Genomic DNA, 18,878 nt, shown 5'->3' on the forward strand with positions numbered 1-18,878 from the left:
TCAGTTTGCAGTCTCACAGGTGAGCAGATTTATGCATAGCCCAGGCATTAAGCATTGGCAGGCAGTGAAGCGTATCTTTCGCTATTTGAGTGGTACTCGGCATCTTGGGTTGTTTTATCCCAAGGGGGGATCATTGCCGCCAGATTTACATGCTTTTTCAGATTCTGACTGGGCTGGTTGTTATGACACACGCGTGTCCACGAGTGGTTTTTGCTTCATGCTTGGAAGCTCATGCATATCATGGTTGAGCAAGAAGCAGCCTACTGTGGCCACTTCTAGTTGTGAAGCTGAGTACAGGGCAGCTTTCACAGCTACGGTTGAGTGTGTGTGGCTCAGACGCCTTATGGCTGATTTGGGTGTTGGGCAGCCATCTGCCACCACCATCTTCACTGACAGTCAGAGCGCATTGGCAGTTGCGCGGAACCCAGTGTTCCATGCTCGTACGAAGCACATTGAGGTGCACTACCATTATGTCAGGGAGAGACTCTCTGCAGGAGAGATCAGTTTGGCTTATGTGCCAACACAGGATAACCTTGCAGACCTTTTCACAAAGGCTCTGCCTCGTGAGAAGTTCGAAGCTTTTCGCAAAGCTTTGGGCTTACTCCCTTTTGTGGATTCGTCCACATAGCTAGACACTTCCCTATACATGAGTGCTAGCTCTTGTTCACCGCATCACTCCAGGGGGGATTTGTTACCATATTATAGTAGTGATGTGTGTGAACACACTTAGGACCGCCGGGGCACTTTTTCCCTCACTAGGAGGTTTTTTCCCCCGTGCATTGTATATACGCCCATTATCTTCTAGGGCTTGTGATCTTTCATTTTTGGCACTCATAATACACTACTGTGTTGTGCTCAAGCTTCCTCATCTTCTTGAAGTTGTGTGTGCATTCCTGCAACCCTAATTCCAACACTCCTGAAGTAGTCCAGTACACCATTCCAATGGTTGATAGAGCCAGGCCGGTCAAACAACGGGCTTATCCGACCGATGAACCCAAAATACTCCAAGATGGTCTGTGAAGATATTGATAGACTCATTAATGCATGATTCATCTACAAGATCGATCATACGGAATGGGTATCACCCATTGTAATAGCGTCCACCCAAGAAGAATGGAAAAGTCAGAGTGTGCGTCAACCCTAAAAAAGTCAATGCCACCACCACCATCAAGGATCATTATCCCTTACCTTTCACAAAACACATGCTAGAACGAGTAGCAAGAAAGGAAGCCTAGAGCTTCCTTGATGGATTCTCTAGGTACAATCAGGTATACTGGTCGATCCCAAGGACTATCACAAAACAACCATTGCCACCGAATGGGGCATATATGCATATTGTATTATGCCCTTTGGGCTTAAAGAGAGTGGGGGAGGGAGAGCTTCAAATCCTAGCAAGCAAACACACACACACAAGAGAGAGCAAGACACAAGAGAGAGATGGATAGCTGAATTTTTTCTTCTATTTTCTTCTTCTCTACTCAACCAACCTAACATAAAGATAAGAGTACACACTATATGGGTTAGTACTCTCAACTACTACAACATACAAGGGTCGGTCCATAATGTGAACCCGACTAAATGAGCTAGCACTATAACTATGCCAGTCTCTAGTAATCCAAAATGGCTATCACACAACCTATCATCCTACTGGCTGCATATCACCCATAATCTCACCAACCATGCCAGTGGTGTAGATGCAGACGCTATCACCCAGGCATGTCATCAATGTCTGCCCCATAGCATTAGTTGAGCTTGATATCTCAACACTCCCCCTCGAGCTCAACTCCACACACTACACTCCAAGTAAGCTCCTAAACTTGTGGAGCTTCTCTGTGCCCAATGTCTTTATGAAGATGTCAGCTACCTAATCCTCTGTGCTGAAATATACTAGATCTACATCTCTTTGCTAGAAACTTCTCCCTCACAAAGTGATAATGCACCTCAATGTGCTTCATTCTAGCATGATATACTGGGTTACTAGCCAACTGTATGCTGCTCATGTTGTCACAATACATGATAACTGCCCTATCCATGGGCTCTCCCATGTCACCAAGTAGCTTTTGAAACCAAGCTGCCTCACAAGCTGCCATAGCAGCACCCCTGTACTCTACCCCTGTACTCTACCTCTGTACTACTCGACAAGGCAACTGTTGGCTACTTCTTATTGCTCCAACTCACAGTAGCACTCCCGAACAAGAACATAAAACCACTGGTAGATCTTGTGCAATACTACTAGCCCAATTAGCATCTGTGTACCTATGCAATTGTATCTATGTACCAGCCTCATAGAAAAGTCCATAATCAACTATGGACTTTACGTACCTGAGGATCTATCTTTACTACTACTTCTTCCCAAAAGTAATGTGGCATATTCTTTTCAGCCACCATCAAGGCATGTGCCACTTCTGCAATGTGCTTGTTTTTCCTTTTTGCTACAACACCATTCTGTTATGGAGTGTACCTACACGTAAACTACCTTTTGATTCCCTACTTTCTCAGGAAATCACTGAACTCATTGGAGAAATGTTCTCCCCCACCATCTGATCTTAGGCATTTTATTTGCATGCCTTTTTCCTTCTCCACCATGGCTTTAAATCTCTGAAAGTGAGCAAACACCTCACTTTTCTCCTTCGTGAAATAAACCCACACTTTCCTAGTGTGGTCACCATCAATGAATGTAACATACCTGCAACATGCAATTGTTGCATTCTTGGTCGCTCCCATACATCTGAATGTATGACATCCAATGGCCTTGCACTGACATGCTTTTCATGTAGGAAGGCATGTTTGGCCTGCTTACCAAGTTGGCATGCTTCACATACCTTATGCATACAGTCAACCTTAAACTTTGGAACCTGCAACAATATTTTGGGCCTACATAGACTTTAGCCGTTGTACATTCACATGACCAATGCGCTTATACCATATGTCAATATTTGCAATGACACCTATTCCATGTGCAAACATGGATGCCTTTATCTCAGGCATGTTCACACAATATAAGAAGCCACCTAGTGATTTTTCCTGTCATACAAGGCTACAAGGCTTGTTTTACCAGGTACAGAAGAACTTGATGGTCTATGAAGAAAACAAACTTAGTTGCCAAAAAATAATGACAAAACTTCTGGATGGTGTAGACCATGGCTAATTCTTCTCTCTCAATTGTGGTATAGTTTCTCTCTGCTTCATTGAGTTGGTGCTAGCAAAGCTGATAGGGAAATGCATCTTGTGTTCTCTCGGGTGGGCCAGCACACACCAATAGCAAAAGCTGAGGCATTGATGTGGACATGGAAAATGATGTCCCAATTGGGGACCTAAGAATTTAGGGATTTTTTGAGCGTAGAGTGTAAGCCCTTTGGCATTCTTTAGTCCACTCAATGACGATGAGGAGTCCTTAAAGAGGTCAAGCAATATCAGCATACATAAAAATGAATCGCCGATAGTAGCCGACATGCCCCATGAAGCGCTAGAATCCTTTGGGTAGTGGGTGCATGTAGCTCTAGGATGAGCTACACTTTGTCATCCGTAGAGATTCCGTGTCTAGAGACAATGTGTCCTAGGATTACTCCATGTCAAACCCAAAATTGGCATTTTAGTGGGTTCAACAAGATGCGATATAGCCTGCACCTTTCTAGCACTTTACGTAAACATGCAAGATGCTCCTTCCAGGAGAGGAACTGACACAAAGGTCATCCATGAAGACCTCAAGGAATTTCTGAAGATATTCCTTGTAAGCCGTGAACATGAGACATTGGAAGGTACCGAGGGCCTTGGTCAGCCTTGTTGAGATATCGAGCTCAGTGCTATGACAGACATTGATGACCTGCCTGGGGGATAGCTTTCGCATCTACACCACTGACATGGTTGCTGATATTATGGGTGATATGCGGCGAGTGGGATGACAGGCTATGTGAAAACCATTTTGGATTACTAGAGATTGGCATAGTTATAGCGCCAGCTCATTTAGTCGGGTTCACATTATGGACCATAACCCTTGTATGTTGTAGTAGTTGATTACTAACACATATAGTGTTTACTCTTATCTTTATGTCAGGTTGGTTGAGTAGAGAAGAAGAAAATAGAAGAAAAAATTCAGCTATCCATCTCTCTCTTGTGTGTGTGTGTTTGCTTGCTAGGGTTTGAAGCTCTCCCTCTACTCCACATTCTCTTTATGGTATTAGAGCCTGATTCGTGTGAGAGTTCGTGTGAGAGCTAAGGAGGCAAGCAATAGGAAAGAACAAGAAAGAAAGGAAGCGGTACTACACGGGTAAGAGCACCATCATCTCTTTTCCCTTCTTAGTTTAGGTACAACACCCCCTCAGTAGCTCTGGGAGCTACACATCTCCGATTGAGATCTGTCTTCGCAGGAGCGGAGCTAGAGGGCAGGTATACTATCCTATGGGACAAACTTTTCCGCTAAATTCGCATTTCGGGCGCATTATGGGCCGCATTTCATCATTGCAGGGTATTTTGAAAGTTTTGGTAGAGAACTATTTTTGCTTGAAATCTAGTTATTGGAGTGCAACAGTGCATTTTGGAAGTGCAGACAGGGTTTACACATATATTGTTGATACTAGGTGTATGTACATGTACTCTGGTCACATTTGGTGACACACAGGTTGCTGTGCTGAAGTACCGCTGCTACTGCAGCGATACAGGAGATACTGCTGTATTACAGGTTGCATACATAAGTTATCTGTTTGCAGGTTATTTGATTGCTATAGGAAAACACGTCTGACGGAATTAAATAGAAGCTGGATAAGAATAACTTCCATGCTTGGAAATTCAAAATGACCAATTTCCTAATGGGTAAAGGATTTTGGGATTATGTAGGAGACAATGAGGAGCCTCCAGAGTTATCTAAGGAGAATGCCACTCCTGTAGATATAAATGCATTCAAGGATTGGAATCAAGGTGCAAGAAAAGTCATGTAGTAGCTTTCAGTCACAAACACTATGATAGGACACATGTAGGATGCAAACAATCTAGCAATGGCATAATCTGGTTTAGATGTTCCAAACTAACACAAAGACAAGGAAGTTGCAGTTAAAGTAAGAGTTGCATACTGTGGAAAAGAAAAGCATGTCCATCAATGAATATTCCTTAAGATCACGGGCATTGTTGAATCCCTTGGGTCTATCAATGTATCAGTGGAGGATGATGATTTAGTGAGTGTCTATGTGAATGGGCTTGGCAAAAGAGTACAAGCCATTCAAGACCTCAATTGCAGTTAGGGAGAATATTCCCAACTTTTGGGACTTGATATCTATGCTGATCATAGAAGAAATGACTTTAGGTGAGGATTCTTCTTCACAAAGCAATAACACATCAGAACATGCCTTCTACTCTAATTCAGGTAGAGGCAGAGGTAGAGGCTATGGTCTAGGCCAAGGTGGTGGCCGACAAGGAAATCCAAATTCTAGACAACAATAGTGCAATGATTCAAAAACAGCACAATCATACACAAGTGGAAGAGGCTAGTCTAGAGGCAGAGGGAGCCAAAGAGGCCGAGGTGGTTGGCAAAGAAATCAAAATGCAAATAGCATAGAGTGCTATTACTGTGGCAAACCAGGACACATGGCAAAAGACTACTACAAAAAGTAGAATGACATTAAAAGTGGGAAGTTGCAGAGCAAGGCAACTATGCATCATCTACTAGCAAGCATGAAGTTGATGACAAAAGTGAGCAGTTGTTTGTGATGCAGCCTCGATGCAGCACATGCTTAGTTCCATTTAACAGGGTATGTGTCAGGATCTCAAGATATATGGTATGTGGGTTCTGGTGCCTCTAACCACATGACCAGTCATGCTGAGTGGTTTAGAGATATGTAGAAAATAAAAAAACTAGGTTATGTAACAACATGCGCATCCCATTGCGCCTGTTGGTAAAGTGCCATTGTCTATATAGGATGGCAAAATGAAGTACTTGGCTGATGTACTTCATGTTTCGAATATTACAAAGAACCTGGTTTTTGTTGGATAGATGTTTAAGCAGGGTCTACAAGTGAGGTTTAATCCTCAAGGATGTTTTATGGAAGACTTCAAAAATAAGTGTCACTTGGTTTTTGCTGCGAAGGGTAATAGAAATGGCAGGATGTTATCTCTCCACTAGACATATTACCTCTCTTTAAGTGAGTGTGAACACTTATGGCCATGTATATAAGTGAATTTCTCTCATAATACAACATACTCTCCCATTGTGCAATTGAGTCTTGCTCTTGCCACTCAGTGGGAGGTGCGGTGGAATTGCTTCTCAAGGAGTTGTAGAGCTTAGAGGCCTCAAGGGTTACAAGCTTGGCCATTAGAAAGATCCTCACAACAGTTACAGTTCACCAAGTAACCTCTTTTTGGATGTGTTTCAAGGAGGGTTAGGTGAGCCATAATAGTATCATTACAAAATGATGTTGGGAAAACTGGGGTAAACCAGAATTGGAAAGAGCAGATCTAATGGTCAAAATGGTAGACAGAACATCCTCAAGACCCATGGGGCTGTTGAAAAATGTAAGACACATAAGGTCTTTTCGTTTCGCTACCATCATACATTTATTGTAATGGACTTCCTGTGAACGACATTATCTTGGGTAGGCCTATCATGAAGGAAGCCAAATTGGTGCATGATTGGGCGTTGGATCAAGTGTATGTTCAAAAGGATTTGCAAATTCTAAAGATCGATCTACAAATGTGGAAGGCACACCTAATGGAGGGGCAATTGTTTGGAAATGATTTGGTCACCACCAAACGAACCACGTCCCTACAAGCCTGCCAACCAATGGAGGAGAATTCAATAGAAGAGGAAGAGGCCGCAATATACGCGTCACTTCCACCCCTAGATTTTGGTGAAAACTAGATGTATGTGCTTACTACTATAGATTTGTTGCCGTCTAGAGGAACCCAGTATGTTGAATTAGGGAACATTCCTACCACCTTAGTACGCATGGTAGATGTGCAACCAAGGGAAGAAGAAATGGAGGATGAAGCCTCCAGCACAGACGATTCTGGATCACAAGGCCACAATGGTACCCAACACCTAAGGAGATGGCATAAACAAAAGGGGTATATCGCTCGACAAAATGCCCTATTACGAAGTAAACCCATGGATGCCCAGTGTGGCTAAGATATCTCGAGCTCACTAAGGTGAACGAGGAGTTTTCTAAGAACTAGGGTGAAAAATTGAGTAAGATAACCCTGGAAGGAAAACAAGAGGAGAAGGTTATACCTCAAGAGCCATAAGTCCCTAAACTCACAAAGGTAGGATGAAGAAATGAAACCAGGCCCTGGATGAAGTTGAGCGTGAGGCTAAGAAGGCGATGGCTCACACAAAAGATGAGGAGGACGACATGCCAGACCTACTCTCAATACCATACCATTTTAAAACATACATCATTGTGACGAATGAACAGTGGTCCAATTGACGGCTAAAAGGGTAAAGGAAGATGGCCGATCCCGTCTTATGACGATTAAGCTGAAGTTAAGGAGTTTGATCTTGCAGAGCCAGGCGAGGATCTCAAACCTATCTATATTGCTAAGTATTTAACTACAACTCTGAAGATCAAGAACTCATTGCTCTCCTCAAAGAATTCAAAGATTTTTTTGCTTTGGAAATACACTAAAATTAAAGGTGCACCACCCAAGGTGGTTCAAAACACGATTCTAATCATAGATGGATCAAGACCATCCAACAAAAAGCCATACCATATGAATCTAAAATATGCAGCGATTGTAAAGGAGGAAATTGATAAATTCATCTCGTGCTGTGGATTTCATCTATGAGATCGAGCACACAGATTGGCTCTCACCAATCGTGATCGTGCCAAAAAAAAAAGGGAAATTGAGGGTCTATGTTGATCTCAAAAAGGTCAATGCAACCACCAGGAAAGACCACTACCCCCACTACCATATACTGAACATGTATTGGAACGAGTAGCAGGTGAACAAGCTTATAGCTTCTTAGATGGGTTTTCAGGTTATAATCAAGTGTCCATAGCACCGAAAGACTAGCACAAAACGGCCTTCAATGTGGGGGGAACATATGCTTAAAAGGTTATGCATTTTGGCCTCACCACCAATGCCCTAGCAACCTTCCAATGATTGATGTGCACGGCCTTCAAGGACGGCCTTCAAGGACTACTTGCAAAAGTGGCTAGAGGTATTCATTGATGATCTATGGGCACTCTCATGTTGGACTGAACATTTGGCTTGCTTGACAATCCCTCCACCAATTGCACACACGGACACGTGGCATACCCATTTAAGCTGGCCACCAAGATCGACGGCTAAATCATAAATACCTATTTTTTCCTTTTTTGTGCATTCTTCTTTGACCTCCTCTGTGTGATGATCTTCATCGGTCCTGCACTGCTCTTCATTGCCTGCTGCTGTTAGGTTGTGTCCACGCATTAGTGTTTTTCCCTTCTTCCTTGCTTGCAACCGTCGATCTCAAGTAGGAGCATGTTATCCACCTTTGTTGTTTCATTCGTATGAATAAAATCATTGTGGGTAAAGATTGAATACATTTCAATATTCCTAATCGATTCATATCTCCTTAATCGATTGAATTTGTTACTTTCCCTTTTTGTTTTTGTTACTTCAATACAATGTGGGGGGAACATATGCTTAAAAGGTTATGCATTTTGGCCTCACCACCAATGCCCTAGCAACCTTCCAATGATTGATGTGCACGGCCTTCAAGGACTACTTGCAAAAGTGGCTAGAGGTATTCATTGATGATCTATGGGCACTCTCATGTTGGACTGAACATTTGGCTTGCTTGACAATCCCTCCACCAATTGCACACACGGACACGTGGCATACCCATTTAAGCTGGCCACCAAGATCGACGGCTAAATCATAAATACCTATTTTTTCCTTTTTTGTGCATTCTTCTTTGACCTCCTCTGTGTGATGATCTTCATCAGTCCTGCACTGCTCTTCATTGCCTGCTGCTGCTGTTAGGTTGTGTCCACGCATTAGTGTTTTTCCCTTCTTCCTTGCTTGCAACCGTCGATCTCAAGTAGGAGCATGTTATCCACCTTTGTTGTTTCATTCGTATGAATAAAATCATTGTGGGTAAAGATTGAATACATTTCAATATTCCTAATCGATTCATATCTCCTTAATCGATTGAATTTGTTACTTTCCCTTTTTGTTTTTCCATATCATCAATCCATTGCATGTAAGAATGTAACATCTCCCCCCAAATCACCTCACAAGGGCATGAACTCTTAACCTGTGAAATAGTAGTCTGCTATTTTACGGGGTCCACACTAACTCCTCGAGTGGAATAACATTGCACTAAGCACTTAAAATTCATTGTTCATACCACACATACATCACTAACACTCCTCCACTTATAATCATGACACACCCAACTCTGCTATTTCACGAATTACTAAACTACTATCTCACGTGCTAAGCCTCTCATGGCTTAAGTATCTCATAGATTAACCTCTCACGCACTGCTAATTCCCGACCTGCACCTTCATGAATTAGAGCTCATTCCCACACACACCCTTTATTGCTCACCCCTCTAACACACACATTAGAAAACACACACATTTTAAAAAAAGAAAAAAAAAGAAAAAAGAGGACCACGAGCTCCTACCAATCATTATGAGATTGACGTTCTTTTCAATGTTAGAGATGGCCTCCTCCGCTACATCAGACCCGAAAGTGGAAGGAAATTCGGCCATCACTCACTCAGGCCAGTACCACAGGGTCACCAGTGGAAAGAAAGAAGAGAGCACCATGCGGCCCTAAACTCAGCTATCTTGGGCCGTATGCAGAGATGTTCCAGGGCTCCGTGAGTGATCAGCATAGATATACAAATAGCTCACAGAAAGATATTGCTCTATTACCATAGCCCAGAGTGTCTGTAGACATTGGAGGATACAGAGGTCAAAAACAAGCTGGAGAAGGTGGGCCTTGGATGAATGGTAGAGATCCTCCCCTGCGCTATCAACACAAACTTATGTGTGGAGTATTTGAAGACATATGACAAGGCTACCAAGAGAGGTACAAGTCAGATGACACAACTGCACAGGTCCTCATCACAAAGGAGCTGATACATGATGCTTTGCAGTTGACACCACCAATCCTGACACATGTACACAGTTTTGAGCAAATGCCCATGGAAGACATGCTGAAGAGGATTTCTTATAACTCCAATGCGACAGAATATGATAATATAAAGGATGAGGTAGATGAAAAGTCTTGTAGAGCCATGTCCATGCTTATGTAGGTAAAACCCGTGGACAGGCATAGCAGGGTACCCCTAAACCGCATCGCCAAGGTCCATGAAGAAAAAGAAGAAGACTAGGCATGGCCTATTCCTCATGACCAGCATTATGTAAGCTCGGTCATCCTGTTGAAATATACAAGTGAATGGGTGTGTGTGTGGGAACAAGCCCTTAGCAAGAGGCTATAAAAGAGAGTCTGTAAATGAGTGAGTTGCAGTGAAAAGGTGAGAGGTATCTACTAGGAGAGAATAAAGGGTAGCACGAGAAGATCTAGGATGTGAGAGGTATCTACTAAATGAGTGAGTTGCAGTGAAAAGGTGAGAGGTATCTACTAGGAGAGAATAAAGGGTAGCATGAGAAGATCTAGGATGTGTGGAGATATTCTGGGAAAAGTGAAGAGGTGGAGAGAATCAAACAAAAGAGGTGGAGAGAATCAAGCAAAAGATGTGGAGTGAATCAAGGATGAGGTGTCCCCCTAGATGTAGGGGAGGTGGCACAAATCAAGGAACAAATCAGTGGAGCAGATCATGGACAAACTTGTATAAATTGAGGCATTGGCCTAATGAGTAATTTGTTGGTTTTTGAGTATCCATGCCTACATTAAGCTATCAGTTAATTGCTCACTAATCTCAATCACTTGTTGCTAATGATGTCGATTCTTGCATTTGATCCACCATAGCTCATCACTTTGCTTGCATTTTAACTCATCCCATGTCTCATATACAATAAACACATTACACGGTTACAAAAGATAGATTACAAAAAAGAGTGTAGCCATGCAAAAGGCAATGTTACCCCCTCCCTAATGTAGGTCAGTCCTCGGAGTTTGGCCGGATCTATCTGTAGATAGTAGATTGAGAATAAGTTTGGATGAAGTCTCAGCACGAGGTTGGAGCAGGAGGGGCTTGATGGAAGACCTTATAGCTTGTCCAGAAGGTGGTCTCCATCATATCTTCGAAGGTTTGCAGGCTCCAAGGCATCCACATGATGTGCTCATAGCAACCAAAAATCTGCTTGAGGGTGGTCCCTTTATTGATATCAAAGGCCAAACCCTGCACGCCTTCATAGTAGTGGTCCCAATCTGGAAAGGACTCCACCAACGTGGTGATAAAATTGAAGAAGCAAATTGTTGCGATCACTATTGGGTCTGGGACCTGGTCGTATTGGTGGGGATGAAATCGTTGAAGCACCGGATCATTGTCTCTTCAGTACACAGCTGTTGGGCTGACGGAGGAGTAAACCAAAGAAAGTTTTATTTTAGCTTAGGGTTCTATTTCTGATCCTCATGGAAAACATTCCATGCCCATTGTCTTTGTATTGGGAGGTAGTCTGGGCTGATGTGGAGTGCGCGAGGTGCATTGTAGTATGTCTCCCAAATCAAAGACTTGAAGAGGAAAGGGAACCTCTAGGCCGGTTGCTCGCCCATGAGTTCAAATGTGATGGGGCAAGTAGTGGCCAGTGGGGCCGGTGGTATCATCCGCATGTCCTTGGGGGGTGTTCACGCCGCCACAACTGCTGATGATGCTTGGCGTTAAGCTAAGGACGTAGGAAATGGATGTCCATGCGGTCCATGATGTGGGTGATGGGATCTGCTTGGAGTTGTTGAGCACGATGAAAATTGCCTCCTCGAACTCCGTACGGTCAAGGGGGTCCCACCAATTGAGAGGGTTTGACCTCCTCATGCTCCAGTAGTGGCGGCGACATAATCTCTCCCTCTTCAGGGTTTTGGGTGGAGGCCTATTGTCTCGGCGATGAGGGTAGAGGGGTTGTCGAAGTGGACACTCCGGTGGCAAGGCTTACGTCGAAGAGGGGTGGGGGTTTAGTGGAGGTGGATGGGATGTCGTGGAATGCAATGTGCATTCCCAGCTTGAAATCTAGGAAATGTTTAATTTTCTCTAGTTTGCACATTCCCTATATAGGGGATTGAGCGAACCATGAAAAATCGTGGAATTAAAAAGGTAAATTTGGATTCTCTATAGAAGGAAATTATTTCCTATGTAGGAAAGGTTTTCTATATAGAAAATAAGATTTCCTAGTGAAGTTATGTATGAAAAGTTTCGTTTTCTCTAGTTTGTACACTTTGTAGATATGTTTATTTGTTTCTAGGAAACTACCTAGTAAATAGCTTTTTTTTCCTATGTAGAAAATAACCAAAATTTCCTTGTGCAAAATATGTGTAGCCACCTTAACCTTGTTCACATTGCTTATACATGCAAAACCGTATTCTTAGCTAATTTTCAAAACAACGTTGACCCTTTGATCCCTCTATGTTTCCCCCTTGAGGAGAGTTTCCCCCAAATCGTATACTCTACCTATGCTTTGGCTTCCTTTGTGCGAGAGAGAGAGAGAGAGAGAGAGAGAGAGAGAGAGAGAGAGAGAGAGAGAGAGAGAGAGAGAGAGAGAGAGAGAGAGAGAGAGAGAGAGAGAGAGAGAGAGCCAATCTCCAATTTTGAGACCCTTTTCCATGTAGACATAGAGATGCAGAGGACATGTGTACATTGAAACATGCAAAAAATCATGCAAAATATAATAGAGAAATCTCCATTCTAACATTTTCAAGGTGAAATGTTAACAAAACATCAAAAATAATTTAAAAACTTGGGAGCCCCACAATAATTATCTACTGCGGAGAAAAAACTTTTTGAATCTCTATTTGATACTTATTTTTGTTGCATTTTTTTAAATGTTGCTTTTATTTTGTGCAATTACAATTATTTTTAATGCTTTATATAATGAAATAAACCATTAAGTTAATTGCAACACTTTTGTTTGGTGTGCATATTCACACTTTTGTTTGGTGTGCATATTCACACTTTTGTTTGGTGTGCATTAATTTAATGCCACAGATCTGGCATTAACTTAATTCAACATTAGTATACGAGTGCCATTAGCTTAATTTAATTCTACATAAGTATATGGCCACGATATCATTAATTCCATGTCAGTAGAAAGCATTAAGTGGTGTCAAATACAAAAAATTAGAGAAATAAACCACTTCCATGGATGCTAATTCAAAAGACACAACGGAAATTATATACCAAAAGGGAATATGCAAACTAGATTGCACAGAAATTTCACACAAGGGATATGGAGTTGACATTTTCATATGTAAAAGAGCACCATAACACTTTTAGCAAAACAAGGTTGGCTACGCAAACTACACAAAACAAGCATCATCTTCAAGGAGCCCCACATATTTTCTTATAGTAGACGATAGGGGGACACAATTCTCTCCAATTATTATAGCTTCTTTGAATTTTGCAATCTTTTGTAATGAACAGACAAGTAATTTTCATTGTAGTCTTTTTTTTTAGCATCCATGTCAATCGTCTCTATGTCGGAACAGTGTGAGGTGCAGTATTTTCATCACCTTCCATATCGATTAACCTCTTTTCCTATCCATGCCATTGCCTATTTTTGGTATTATCCATGATGCTGTAGGATAATACTTGGCGGTTTGCACCATTCGAAGTAGAGTAATCTCAAGTGTTGCACCAAGCTTATTTAGAATACAATTTTCCATGAAGACATGCATGCTCAAAAAGATTCATTGGTAATAGGCATACCTTGTCTTTGAGATCTCTCTGACCATATAGAGCGTATAGTTGACGCCCATGACTTATTTCTTCACATGAAGTATTGTGGCAGGAAATTTTGAAGTGGTTTTTGTGAAGATCCTTGTGCGCTTTTGTCGACGTGTCGGAGCTAGGGACTTGCTAAGCACCGTGTACGAGCCACGAATGGCTGCAAGCACACAACCATGAAACCAGCAAGCTCAAAACAGGGAGCAATGGTGTGTCACTCACCGCTCGGATCGTCGTCGTGAAGGATTCTCGTACCGTGATGAAGAAGGAGCCACCCTCGTCGCTCTACAGCCATGCTGCCATGCAATGCTCAATCGCTACTCTCTCTCTCTCTCTCTCTCTCTCTCTCTCTCTCTCTCACTCACACACACAAGCTGGAGAAGGAGATGGAGAAGATGAAACAAGAGCACTCCTCGAATGAGAGGTTTTAGGTTACATTTGACTTTTATATGTGACCTGGCCATTCACACATGGGCGCCCACACATGGTCGGCCGATCCTAACCCTTATCCTGATGAAATTCGAGGTGCACCTCTCATCGGCGATCCCTTTACCCTTTACATGTGGTGCCGACAAGCCTGGCCCATGACTCAGAATACGTAAAATAATTATATGACGTAAAAAGTAATACGTCTCAATGTCCGCCACCCATAGGTTAACATGCCCCCCTTCCTGATGTAGATTCTGTCCTTGGAAGCTATGGTATGGTAAGCTCGACAGGGTTTGTTGTGGTAGACTGTATCTGCAAAACAGGAAAGTAGAGTGAAAGCATGCTTGGTATTAAAAAGATATAGAGTGTATAAAAAATAAAATCAAGCATGTTAGACCACAATGGAAGTATGCCATGAGAACCTAGTTTAAGAGGTCACATGAAGGAGCTAGCATAGCAAATTAACAAGAGTTTAAAATTATTGAAAGTAATTAAAGAGTTAGCAAGGTGTCGAAGGTTAATCAAGGTCTACAAAAGGAAAATTACCAAGCTTAATAAATAAACAGCAGATGACCACAATGTGTCTATTCTAAGAACAAGCTAATCCCAAGAGCCTGACACAAGAAATATCAGAGTCATAGGAGTCTTTTGCCTTTATTTCTTTTATGTTGTGACAATTTTTACAAACAATGGCGACCTCCCTAAAGCAAAACTAGCATCGACCCTGGTGCCATGTTTACCACCACAAGGCATTCTCCAGGAATCTACTAGCTCACCTTAGGCAAGGCTACCCCCTACCAACCCAGGGCATCGGTCTCTGGAGTGGAATACTCCTCTCCTACCAAATGTCAATAGGGCGATAGGCCAACATGAAAGCACATAACAGATATACATTGCCATTTTTTGTAGGCCTTTCTTTTTATTTTTTATTTATCTCTTTGGATTTTTGCTCCCAAATTATCATGCGTTCTTACATCCTTTCGACAAAGGGATAGAAGCTATGTCTTAGAGGTCAACACCCACGGCCAGGTTGTTCAAGCATTAAGATGGTTTTAACCCTAGACCTAAGACAACCATATTCCAAGGTTAACTAAAGACATCATGCAAGAGGATGTTGTAGAGTCTTGGCTGTATCCCTAAGGCTAAGCCTCTATCCACATCATCCAAATAAATAAAATTCCTCTGGCTTCGCCCTACTCAGGCATAGTTCACCATCTTTCGGGTCCCAGTAGGTACGCTCCCACTCAAACCTTTCACAGAAGATCACGGTCGGTCGATGGTGCACCCGCGAGGGGGATCCCACCTGTGAGGTTACTTGCACCTCCGTGGGTTTGCCACCCCACCGACTCGCATACATGTTAGACTCCTTGGTCCGTGTTTCAAGACGGGTCGGATGGAAAGCCAAGAGCGCCAGCGTCTCGAGCGCGCAGGTGCGTAAAGCCCGCCACTGAGGCGCGCGCTTCGTTCCTCGGCCGGTGTGACGGCATCGGCAGGAGCCCGCTCTTGTCCCGTCGCGCCAGCCCACGCTGACCAGCACCCCGCGTCGAGTGGCGGACCAGCTCGCGCCGTTCCGCATCCGACCGGGGCACACCCGCGACCTCCATTCGCTTCCCTCCCATCAATTTCAAGCACTTTTTAACTCTCTTTTCAAAGTCCTTTTCATCTTTTCCTCGCGGTACTTGTTCACTATCGGTCTCTTGCCCGTATTTAGCCTTGGATGGAATTTACCACCCACTTAGGGCTGCATTCCCAAACAGCCCGATCAGCCTCGGTAGTGCCATGAGTCTCATCCGTCCATTCATCGTCAGATATATCTTCTTCGTCCTCCCATCCACATAGACTCGTCTCAAGAATGTAACTATGCGAGGATAGTCATCCTATGGAAAAGTAAAGACTTGGGCTATCGGGGATACGTCCTCTATACGGAGTAGGGGTCAGTTGGTCAATAGGCGAATCAGCCATTCTAACTCCTCAACATTTCCCTCGCTGGCTAGTACATCTATATGACCCAATTCGGTTTTAATTACAAGATAGCACATGTGAAATATCTGAGAAAGGTACAGATGATACCTCTCACCAAAGGTGGGACTGGATGAAGTGTGTGATGTTCGTGCATCTGCCATGAGTCTGCCATATCTACAAACACAGATATAGCATCAGTAGGTTCATGAAGACAGGTCAATCTTGTTTCTAATTGTGTGCAGATAACTCTCCTCTTAATGTGCTCTTGCTCTTTTTACTATTTTTTTTTCTTTTTTGTGTATGAAGCTATATATATACATTCCCTCGAATTTGGAAGTTACATGGTCAGGGGAGAAGGTTAGGGAGGAAGCAATAGAATGTCGAACGTGAGTACATGCTCCCCCCTTCCTTGGGTAGATCATATTTTTTGCAATGATGTTGTAGCCCCTTGGAACCAATTTGTTATAGGTGGTGATATGGGCAGATAGCTTTTTATGACCCTTGTGGTTGGCCACATCAAGTTGCAGAGATGGTAGTGTACGCTCCCATGAACGAACGGAGGATATGGCTTCCGATGATACATTTACAAGAGGAGACGTAGACTCATTGGTTTCTTGGTGGGTATTGACAAGGGTAGGTGTAGAGCGTGTAGAAACTTCTATATCGATGTGTGAATGGCATGAGGAGCTAGAAGCTTCCTGTGAGTCCCCCCTTCCTGAGCTAGGTGGTATCAATCGATATCGTTTGGGAATCCAAACTAGCTCTGGAAGAAGTGGTGTGGAGTACTCCATTACCTTTCCCTTAGGACGGTCTTAAATTGTCATTGGGGTGGCAACATTTGGCTTACAAGATTTTACAGGCGATGCAGAAGAATTCAGCTTATGTTTAGGGACCCAAATTTCATCATTCCCTTCGTAGTACCCTTGGGCTGCTAATAATATTTTAGGAATCCAACATGATGTAACCTTGCCTTTTCTAGGACGGGTAGCTGCTTTCCTACTATGAGGCTTCTTGTCTGAACGAGATTGAGCAGTAGAGGTAGCCGTTTAACGAAGCTTTTGGGACCCATTTGTATGTACTCTTCTTCGATAAAGTAAGCGGAGCCTTGGGGACCACACTGCCTGTTTCCACTCTTGGCGTTGAAGCATTAGAGGGGTGGCAAACAATGAAAGATGGTGTAGCCACTTGACTTTATGATTTTTCCTTATCTAGCATTTTGTCGAGAGTTGATGGCTTAGGTGCGGGACCCTTAGTGGTCAGCTGGTTCTTGCATTATAACTCACCTGGTTGCCCAATCAATATTGCACTTGGTGGCTAACATCCATTTGCGTCCTAAGTTTACAGTTCCCTCCATGGTACCAGCAGGCATAACCAAAAAGCTTTGAACCAGAGTCCCCTTGTCATAGGCAACAGGAGAAAACCACTATCTCGGGAATTCTGCACACTTCTTATTGATACCCTTAACTTGGATGGTACTCTTGGATAAGGGTGGTTTTCCAAGTTAACACCACACTCCATATGACAGTAAATTGTGTTGAGCTCCCGTATCCAATAGTGCATTATATAGCACCTCCCCGCCGCCACCGTAAGGACTCTGTAGCTCAATTGGGTATCGTAGAGGCGGGTCAGATTCTAGTGAATCCTCCTCTGCCTCCTCAAAAAATGCTTGCGTAATCCCCAAGTTGGCCTCTCGTTGGCGCCTAACACGCTGCTGACATTCTTTAGCTTCAACTCTCGCTTGTATCTTCTTAAGCTCAGCCTGTTCTTTAGCTGCCTTCTTTTGATGGATTGCATGTAATTCCTCTTGGCTTAGGGATCATAGTATCTTTTGAATTTACTCCCATTGAGGAATCCAACGGTTTCAACTCCGTCAAGAGTCTCCACTCGGATGGTACCTTGTATGGTAATTTCACATACTCTGTACGGTCCCTTACCAGCATATTTTAGCTTCTTCTTTTCGTAATGCACTCCATACATCAGGACTTTATCCCCAACTTTGATGTCCTTGTTTTTTAGGTGGCGATCAAACCATTTCTTCCTTCTTTCTCTCTACAAGGGCATTGTACACCGCCAATTGTCTTTCTTCGTCTAACTGCTCAAGGATATACAAACGCTCTACTAAGGGATTACCATCCTAGCCCTCTTGAGTAGCAACACGAAGACTAGGAATGACAAATTCCCACGGCATGACTGCTTCTTGGCCATATACCATCCTGAATGGTGTGCAATTAATAGCCACTTTGTACGCAGTACGATAGGCCCATAAAGCTGACGTAAGCTTTAGATCCCAATCCGTGCAATGAGCCTCAACTGTCTTTGTTAGAATAGAGATTAAGGTCTTGTTGGTACTCTCGGCTTGGCCATTTGCTTGAGGATAATAAGAAGTAGATTTATAATGAGATATCATGAAATTTGTTGTGAGCTCCTTAATCACTTCATTTATAAAATGCATACCATTGTCGCTCACAAGTTCAAAAGGACAATCGAAGCGTGTGATTATATTTTCAAAGAGGAACTTGGCTGTTGTCCTCGCATCTGCCTTACATGTTGCTTTCGCTTCAGCCCATATGGCTGTTGTCCTCGCATCTGCCTTACATGTTGCTTTCGCTTCAGCCCATATGGTCACATAGTCAGTGGCCACAATAATATAGCGAGATTGTGTGTTATG

The sequence above is a fragment of the Cibotium barometz genome, chromosome 25, assembly GCF_041138505.1.
Source record: "Cibotium barometz isolate CiBa-2024 chromosome 25, ASM4113850v1, whole genome shotgun sequence".
NCBI classification, from domain to species: Eukaryota; Viridiplantae; Streptophyta; class Polypodiopsida; order Cyatheales; family Cibotiaceae; genus Cibotium; species Cibotium barometz.